Source organism: Lepeophtheirus salmonis, chromosome 5, assembly GCF_016086655.4.
Source record: "Lepeophtheirus salmonis chromosome 5, UVic_Lsal_1.4, whole genome shotgun sequence".
Taxonomy (NCBI): Eukaryota; Metazoa; Arthropoda; class Copepoda; order Siphonostomatoida; family Caligidae; genus Lepeophtheirus; species Lepeophtheirus salmonis.
In genome coordinates this window covers 14,570,494-14,580,731 of record NC_052135.2, presented here as the reverse complement: position 1 = coordinate 14,580,731, position 10,238 = coordinate 14,570,494, and the positions used below count along the sequence as shown (strand labels likewise).

At 29.2% G+C, this 10,238-nt stretch overlaps 1 long non-coding RNA gene across 1 annotated transcript; it reads right to left on the bottom strand.

Moving 5' to 3' along the window:
* Positions 1-1,280: 1,280 nt before the first annotated feature.
* On the bottom strand, positions 1,281-4,234 carry LOC139905549 (uncharacterized). The gene is made up of 3 exons (XR_011780415.1): positions 4,009-4,234; positions 2,306-3,468; positions 1,281-2,246 (listed from the first exon to the last, which is right to left on the bottom strand). It is a non-coding gene; the product is annotated as an uncharacterized lncRNA (long non-coding RNA).
* Positions 4,235-10,238: the final 6,004 nt, after the last annotated feature.

Sequence of the window (10,238 nt, the reverse complement as noted above, 5' to 3'; positions counted from 1 at the left end):
GATTCTACTCAAGATTGTTTTTAACCTCTTTGCAATTAAATGTTTGATCCTTTTTCTGGTTGAGCTTTTAAAAATCCCCTGTTTTCAGCGACTGTAATCCTTTCAAGAGGCGCAGCATGTGCAATATCATATAATTTATGGAGACTTGAATTTGTGTATCTACTTTTAGATTTTCGTTACTTAAATTTTTTTTTTCTATTAATTTTTGTGACCTCATAGTAAACATCTTTTAATGCATTCTTCAAAGTTTCCTTCTGACGTAAATAATAAAAATTAGACACAAAAAACCACCAATTGGGGGTAGCTTTCTTCTTTCTATTGGCTCAATGACATGTCTTATTAGCCATAATTCTGTCAACTTTTGCGTGCACACTGAAGATAGCATAATTAATTTTTGTTTCAAACGTTAGTCTAGGTCATCTTCTAACGTTGTTTTACTCGACACTGAGTATAGACAGTTATTGGATACCTAGTATCTCAATACCAGGATCATGTTTTAAGTTCTAGACAAAATACCTACTATGTTTTATGCATTATAGACATGAATAAAATCTAATATTTACCCTGAAATGTATGTTGCATCAAATGTGAATACTATAAGTATTGTATTATCAATGGGAAATTAAGTTTTCAATTTGTTTATAAATCGTCAAATAGCACCCTTTTTTGTTTGTATTAAGTTGGTGCACGGCATTATTAATTATATTTTAAATGAGCTTATATTTTTGTGAGTTCTTTTTCTTATTTTTCATTCTAATTATTTTTTGAAGCATTTCAATATAACCTTTAGAAATTTAACGACCTGGGATTAGAGACTTGTCACGTTTGGTTACTAACATAGAATTATGTCTAAAAGTTATACTTAAGATAGCACATTTTAATAAAATTAATAGGAAATTGAAATATTATTCAATATATACAATAGGGTATAATCAAAAATAACCATTCTACCGTGCATGTATGATTGAAAGATCATTGAATATAGGAAAGCATTTTAAAGTCACTAAAATTTAGAATGAAGGTGTATTAGAATGACAGAATTCTAAACACATGAAAAACTGACGCTTTTTGCACTTTTTTTTCTTTTTGGTTAGGTACTTTGTCCTATTATTTAGTTTATATTGTTTGTTTTTAAGGTAAAAACGAAATTTGTCATTTTTCCTTACTTTTATTTCGGGTTGAATCCTTGTCACGAAATATTCTAATAATCATAACACCAATATTGTGGAGACTGGAATTAAAGGAATCTTGCAAGAAAATTTATGTCATTTTATTAAACTGACTCTATAATTACTTTTTTGAACGATTATTACATTAATGATAATAATTAATTTATATAAAATACAATTATTATTATTTGGTCTTTGTTTTATAATATATTTTTTCAATAAATATTTATTAATGTCATCCGTGTATACATAAAATAAGATGGTAGAATTATAAGTCAAAGAACACAACCATTTGTACTACTACAGAAGATTCTAAAAATAAATTTTTTATTTATAAATTTTAAAATACGTATGTCTTTATTTTCCTCATTCATGGCTTGATGTCTCTCGTAAGATATATTAATAAGATGGTCTGCACTTTGCAATTCTTCCATATAGACATTGCACGTTGAGCTTATGTCCTTCCCCTTGTTCAGGTGCTCTAGAAAAGGGGCATGTCCTGTGTAGATATGTACAATGAGTCTCCATTTTTCTCTTTCGATCTTTATTATATAATTTATGTACCAAATCGACTTGAAATCATGTTTCAGATCTTTTTTCATAATGCCCTGCTGTTATCTACCAAATTATTGCAGTGGATATAAAAATGAACCAAATGACCCTATTTTGTCTCTACAACCGTTACCTCATGATGAATGCTAAAAAAAATGCCTGGCTAAGAGCAAGCTAGGCACCTTCCAAGAATTCAATATAAGAGTAGAAAAAAAACACACTTAAAATGAGTAAATCCCATCTTCTTTAATTGAAGAATCCATCATTTTTCAAGGTTTGTAATAGTTACTTCTAACGCCATGAATAATTCCTTTTATATTCAAAAATACATAAATTTATCTAGATCTTTTAAAGAATCATCGTATACTTCTACATATATGAACTATAGAGCTCCATAAAATGACAGAATAATCGATAAAAAGATCCAATAAATAACAGAGAGAGTTCTCATCCACCATCCACTGCTACTTTATTGAAATTATTGATTATTTTTCTCATTAAGTCAACTCTGCTTCGTTTACTAATCTAAGAAAACTATTTAATTAATAAGTGTGCTTGATGTTTATAACAAAGAAAAAACTTACTCAATCACATGGACATCAATCAATTTATAAGATGGAGTTTGATATGTAAAGGTTATATAATTGATCATTATATAACCTGGACACTTTAAGTCTCCTCCATGATTGTATTTTCTTTCTCGTTCAAATCTTTTGAAGCTTAAATCTCAAAGGATATGCTAAATGAATTAGTAGCTAGTAGATTGAAAATCAAATTTAATCATTCAAATTTATGTTGATTAGCGGCCACTCCATCATGATTTTAGAAATATTAATTTATCAATTATCATTCATCTATATTAATGCAGACAAGTTAGTCACTTGTCAATTGGTCTGAAGAGGACTTTGGAGAGTATGCTTAATTTCAAGCAATGTCGATTACTCTCGCTAGTCTAAAAAAAATCAAAAAAAGATTATTTTCAAACGAACTGGGATGAAGAGTACAAATACACTCAAGTCAACAAGTTTCTACATAGTGTTGCCCGAGGGAAAACACAAATTCTAAATTTGAAACAAAAAGGAAGTCAGAGTATTTACAACACATTTGTTCATGTTGATTTTGCGTTCAATTTGTTTTTTTTCAGTATTTGAGCATTTGTTATCATAAATTATGTTGCAATATTCATAAAATAATAAGATTCAAGTAACAAATTCAGATGGTTGTTTTTTTTATATTTTGACGGATATATTAAATAATTTTTTTTAATAAAATAGAAAAGTAATAAGTAGCTCAATACCAGTACTAAATAATAATACTTAAGAATTGGAGTCACAAATTAAATATTATTTTCCCAATACCGGTTCCAGAAAAATCACCCTATTCCAATTAATCGCTCAAACACTAATATATCTGTTCCTTCATGCCAAAATATGACACTGAATCGTAGTTATACCCTAAAAACTTGATTTAAAAAAATCTTTAAAGGCCAAATCTGTATCGGCTTGAAAGTTTTAATGATCATATTCGTGTTGTATGGCTTCAATAACAATATTAAATGTGGGTTCCAGCCTGCAAGCGCTCCAATACCTTCGTTTTGTGGCATATCTGGAACCCTTCAAAGCTCACTCCCATTTTACTTAGTACTATTTTGCCTTTGGAAAATTAGTGTAAGATGATTTTAAACTCTCAAGGATAATATACTCCTGTCTTTTCGATATTTTGGTCTTTCATGCCTTATTATATATTCCTGTTAATAAAAAAAATAGTATAATATCACATATTAATAAATAAAAAAAAATAGCATATGAATAGTTATTGGGAACTTTTAAGTGACTATGTGCTTTAAAAAAAAAGTAATTTCTTAACTTTAACAGATTTATATTGGAATATCTTAATGTTGTTGCAATTGCAAGCAAAACTTATTGAATCATGAATTTTCTTCTAAACGGGGAAATTGCTTGTTAGTATATAAGAAAATGACTCTCTCGAAGAAATAAGATATTTTCAAAAATAAATAAATTTCTAAAAGTGTACTATATGAGCTAATTATAAGTTGTTTGATCGAAGATAATATTTAAAATGTATCTCAATAATAATATGATTGTGTGTGAGTATTAATTGAACAAATAAAAATAAAAGAACGTCATTGGTGTTTTTCTAAATTTCAATTCCCTATTTATGAGTTCACCGTTACTTAATTTTTTTTATCGTATTCATTAATTTGGTTTTATTTTGAACATGGAAATACTATTTTATTATTGAAATTGAGGCAACAAAAGTCCTTTACCATATCACCAGATGTCCATTGATTGTGTAACTTTACCTTCCTCGAATTTACACTTTCCTCTTCGTTTACAATCAATATGGGGTGATTACCTTCATTAAAACAATACTTGTCGGCAAGATCCAAGTCATTATCAGTTGTCAAGAATATAGTTGTTATCTTAATGGATGAAGCTTTTAGTACTCAAGAGTTGAGTTTTTCAGAGAAAAATTGACGGGACAAGAAGAAGTTAAAATAAAAAAAACTCAGCTTGTGAAAAAACTGGAAAAGTTATTAAACTATTTTCTAAACGATAGATATTAATTTAGACTAATATAAAATGCTTCTTTATTTATTGTTATTGTTTTATTCTGCAAATGCAAACTAAACAAATTAGCCTGATATTAAATTACAGAAAAGGTTGACTGCTCTCATAAAGAAATTATTATTAATTTATGCAAAATATGTATATTTATATATATATTCCAAACATCCTGCAACGTGAAACAGAGCGTGCATCTTCCATGTGTCTAAAATTTCGTTATTAGAATATATAGAAAAAAATCATAAATTTGAAAAACTAACAGGAAATAATTTATGCAAAAATGAGATACAATATAAGACGATGAATATAACATGTCGTTGTCAATATATATAAGCAAGAAGATTAATTTATCAAAAAATAGGCATGGCATCAATTCCAAATGATTTATGTATATGCAATAAATTATTTAAATAATTGGGAGGATGTTGAATATCTAAAAAATATATTAAATATCCATCTTAAAATAAAAACAATAGTCTACCAGCAAGTAGATAAATCTATATGTAGGCATGTACAACCTTACAAATATAAAACAACGGCTAATTTTGCAACACAATGAATTAATTTTAGTTTTTAGCAAAAACCGAATCCTTTTTTTATGTTCCTTTTTATTGGTCAGATGGAGTTGTATTGATTATGTATAAGTAAATATTTTATCTTTATATTTTCTTCGTCTGAACTAGGTATTGTCTTTGAAATTCATTTCCATAATTAAATATATCCCGTGACGGGTGCATAAGAAAAATCACGATAAAAAGGAAAAGGGAATTAAACGACGTTCTTGGGATTATTTCTGGTAACAACGGAATTGGTTCGATACGAAATAATGAGGGTTTACTCATCGAAGAGAATGTTGGTATAGCTTCTTATTTTAACAAGTATTTTCCATCAATATATCAACCCAAATTGAATCGAGTACATGCAGGCTCTATTGATATGATTCCTAGGGCCCCATCCCTCTCAGAATGTTTCTTTTCCCCTGAAGAAGTTCGTAGTGTAATTGTAAATATTCGTTGCTCTTTCTCCACTAGACCTGACAGAATTAAATCCTTCTTTTGAAAAGAGTTGTTAATAGTGTTGCCTCCCTCTCTCGATGCTCTTTAATCTTTCTTTTCAAAGTGGATATGTACCAAATGACTGGAAAATAGCCAAGGTAGTTCCCATCTTTAAGAAGGGAGATCCTCTTGATCATTTTAATTATAGGACCATATCCCTGAGAAGTCATGTTGGTAAAATAATGGAGCAGATCGTTAATCGGAAGCTACAATCATTCTTTGAGAGTAAAAAAATTATTTCTTGTAGGCAACACGGATTTCATCGTAATATGTCGTGTCTCGAATCTAATTTCTTCCGTGGATGTTATCGTCAGTCGTCCTAACTGAAACCTTGAATGTTTAATATTGAATATACCTTGATTTCAGCAAGACCTTCGACAAAGTCCCTCATGGGGAACTTCTCTTTAAATTTTCTAACATCGGTATAAAGGGTCGGTTGTTACAGTGGCTTATTTCCTGGTCGACGAATAGGATACAGAGTGTAGTGATCTATTTGACTATTTCTGAGCCTAGTGACGTTACTTCATCTGTTCCACAAGTTAGTGTACTTGGACCCACGCTCTTTGACATTTACGTTAACGACTTAGTAGATAATTTTTCAGAAGATACATTATTATACGCAGATGATACAAAACATATGGTCTGATTTAAACTCTGTCGACGATATCTATATCAAATTTATTAACTGAAATGTAACTTAGAAAATGGCTATAAATATTAATAAATGTGTCCTACTTCCTGTCTTAAAGTGAGAGATTATTACCTGGGAATTATTAAAAGAAGCTTCAAAACTCGTGACCCTTTGTTTATGGTAAAACTATATAAACTTTATGTCCACCTGATTTTAATGTTCGGATCTGAGATCTGGAATCCTTTAAGAAACTATTTAATTGAGCCCTTAGAAAAAGGTGCAAGCCAGATTTGTGTCGTTTTTTCCTTCATTTGGAGATAATCAGGACTACAAATGCAAAAGGAAAAGACTTGGCCTCATCACTTTAGCTCATAGACGTTCAATTAAAGATATTATTACACTACACCAAATTTTAAGCCAAAAGATTAACCTATCTCCCCCAACCTGGATACTAAATAAAGGCTATCCATTCCACAAAACCAGACTCTACTCAAAATACCATCTACCTACCAAAAAAAAAGATTGGCATTTTTAAGCATAGTTTATATTACAGATCTATTATTCATTGGAACAAAATACCTTTTTGCTTTTGCTAGGGAAGTAAAACTGACCTCAAGCGATTTTTGAATAAATTATTTTTTATAAGTGGCACATGTTTGTTTTGTTTTTTCCTTTGCATTGTGAAGTTTTTTTATGTTTTGCCTTTTATATTTTGATATTTGTATTATAAATGCATCACTACTATTAAGAACAATAATTTTTATATTAAAATAAGTCGACCTTTAGAGAGATTGTTTATTGCCGCTGGTCCAAATAAATAAATATAGTGCATGTGCTCGTGAATTTGAGTAATTTTTGCTTTGATAATTTTAGTAAGGATTCAAAAGCGTGCAATGAGGAGGGAAGAAATACTTATTTTATAATTGTCCATTAACTAAAATAATAAATACCTTCCTCTATCAAGAACGTTATCAATTCCCGCCTTTATTACTCAATATTAATATAATATTAGATACTGATAGTCGATAAAGAACTGAATAAAATGCCTAAAATAACGTCTCCTTCTGTCTGGATTTCTGGAATTGGAGGCCCAGGAATTTGGAAACAGATGGCTTGTCAGAACTGTCGATATAAATGTGCCTTTAGTCCCCCCGTCTAGAATTAAACGCCACTCATTATCCTCATCTCATATCAAGAGCATGGATATTCATCTAAAAAATCAAGTTAATGATGAATACATCAAGTCAGACTTTAACTCTGATCTAACAAAGATGCTTATTGCATGTAATATACCCTTATCCATTGCTAATCATCCTACGTTTAAAAAAATTATGGATAAATACACGAGTAACCCCTCCCTTCCCAAGGAACCATCATTAAATTAATGGAGGATGTTGGTGATGATGTCATTTATAGAAATAACCCCATTATAAAGTGTGAAGTTGAGATAATTTTCAGCATGTTTTGAGTCATCCACACCAAATTACAATCAAAGTTGTCAGTAAAAAGTATAAAATAGTTACTAATTTCGAAATATAACTCTGAATTTTGTACAATCTAACAGTAAGTATTCATTTTTTTTTAAATTTAATCATAAAATGTGATTCTATTTTAGCTAAAATTATCAAGAATTATGATATTAAATGGCAAAAACAAGTGCTTAAATGGTCACAACAACGAGGGTAGTAGCTTTTGATGGTTCGCAACGAGTTTGTCTGGAATTAGTTTCTTCACTTAAAGACTTGGGTATGATCATTAGGTTTTCCACTATTACATAGTTGATAAATATTACTTTTTTATCACTTAAGGATTAGGATTATTGATAAGCTCCAAGAAATGTTTTCTAAGAAAACTCATAAAAGGCAAAAACAACTGCTTAAATGGTAACAATAACGGGGGTAGTTGCATTGGGTGTAGCATTATAATTAGTAATTGTGAGTATCCTTCATCATAATAGTATGTTGTTATTGTAATGTTGTTGTAAAAAAACGTTATTATTTTTATTCTTTGACTATAGCTTCGCAAGGGCTTATGATAGATATAGCATTGATATGGGTATCAAATCAACAAAATTTAATGGCATACTTATAAAAATTGAAGCAAAGTTTAGTGGCTTTGTTTTGAAACTGAACTTTGTAGAATTTTTTTGAATCAGTTCAAAAAATAAGATTTCATGACAATTGTAAGTATTGATCATAAAATTACGTATTTAAAAGTAAAGAACTCAAGAAAAAGAACAAGAGGAGTAATTATCTTTTTTCCTCTCTGATTGACTCAAAATTGTATATTTCTTCAAATTTTGAGTACATAGATTAAACAATAAAATATCCTATACCAAATTTGAAAAAATATAAAAATATTTATTTAGAGATAAGATATGTTTAATCTGATAAACATATTTTATGTTTGATACATATTTTATCGCATGGAAATGCGATAAAATATGTATAGATTTATTTTTTACTAATTAATTTTTATATTTATTTACTTAATGTCTTTCATACAAGTAATAACAATAAATTTTATATTTGTATGACTCTTCTGGAATGAACACTCTTTTATACTAGGTCATGTATCTATTCAAACATAATTCTTCCTTCTTATCACCCGAGGTAGAAACCTTGTCATTTTTTTAAGATATTTTTTTTAATATGACACTAAATCACTTAAATACATTCAAGAGATCTTTAACCAGTAAAGAATATTCAAATACTGGTCTCTTTAAATATAAACTTATTTGATCTGAGGATATAGAATTTAATTTTTCGATCAACTGGAAAAAAATAGAAAATGACTTTTCTAATAAATTTCCCTTTTAATGAATGAAAGATCCTACTTTTATTTTCTAAATAAAATTATTCTATTTGTCTGTTTGTCATTATTTGATTTTATTATAATATTTAAGATCTTTAGTGCACTGTTTTCGAAGAGCCAAATGCATCTATGACATTAAAATTACTGGAACGGAATCGCCGAAACCAAAATGACAAGTGAATGGATGTTACAGTACAAAGACCATAAGGACTATTGAAATTTTTATCTACCTGACTTGACTTTTTGCTTTTTTGATAGAAAAACTGTAAAATAAAGCGTATTTTCTCTTTCTGGGTCTCCATCTTTGACACGCACTTAAACAAGACTTGGTCAAACAATCAAAAAACTGTCTCAAGAGTTTTTTTCTTAGTATAAAATCCTATTATTCTAACATCCTCTATTAAAAAACCAATGCACTTACAAAAATCCAGATACTCATTACTAAAGCCATCTAGCGGAAAAATAATTGATTTTTTTACGACACATATAATGATAGTTGTATTTTTTATATACATAAAAGTATATACGTATTTATGCGGTTGATTTGTTATAACATGTTGTATAAATTAACAAAGTTATTAATATAAGTATACGTGCCAACCACTCATTCAAAAAACAAAACAAAACAGAAACTAAATTTATTGTTATGGTAAGTTACGCATTGTCAGACACATCGACGAGATTTTTACATTTATGTACTTTATATAGAGACAGTGCCTTATATTTGAGACTTTTTTAATTAAACATATTGTCAAATATATTAGAAAGAGTTTGTACCAGAATATTTTTATTACAACATCGAATAAAAAGGATATATAGATTGAAGAGTCAATCAAAAAATGACCAAAATTCATAAATTCGGACAAATTTCAAATTATAATTTTAATTTCGGACAAGTTTCAAACTATAATTTTTAATTTTGGACGTCATTCAAATCATGTTTCTTAATTTTGGACACCATGGAATAGCAAAAATATAGTAGGAAAATATTAAAAATAGAGCAAATACTGCTTTGAATAATTATAATTTGGGTGGATAAAATTCTAAATACAACGTGCTTACTCTTGTACCAAGGGAAATCCCTGATTATTTGATCATCCTTGAGATGTAGGATTCCACTTATTTTATGAGAACGAATAGAGGGAGGAAAAGAGGTGCTTAGGTACACTATCTTGCCATGGCTGAAGACCAACTACCCGGAGGGTAACTCTGTGTGAACTCAGGACGACGTTCCCTCTCACACGTCCGCCAAGTGGCAAAATCTCTTCGCAGATAACATGGCTCAATTCTGGTCAAAGACATATGCCCCTTTCCTCACCTAATTTGAACACACTGGACTTCTCTATATGGGGTACCTCTTTGTAGAGGTAAACCAAAAGGACAAAAAGGATTTAAGTCGTAGAAAACAAAAATGTCAATTAAAACGTTC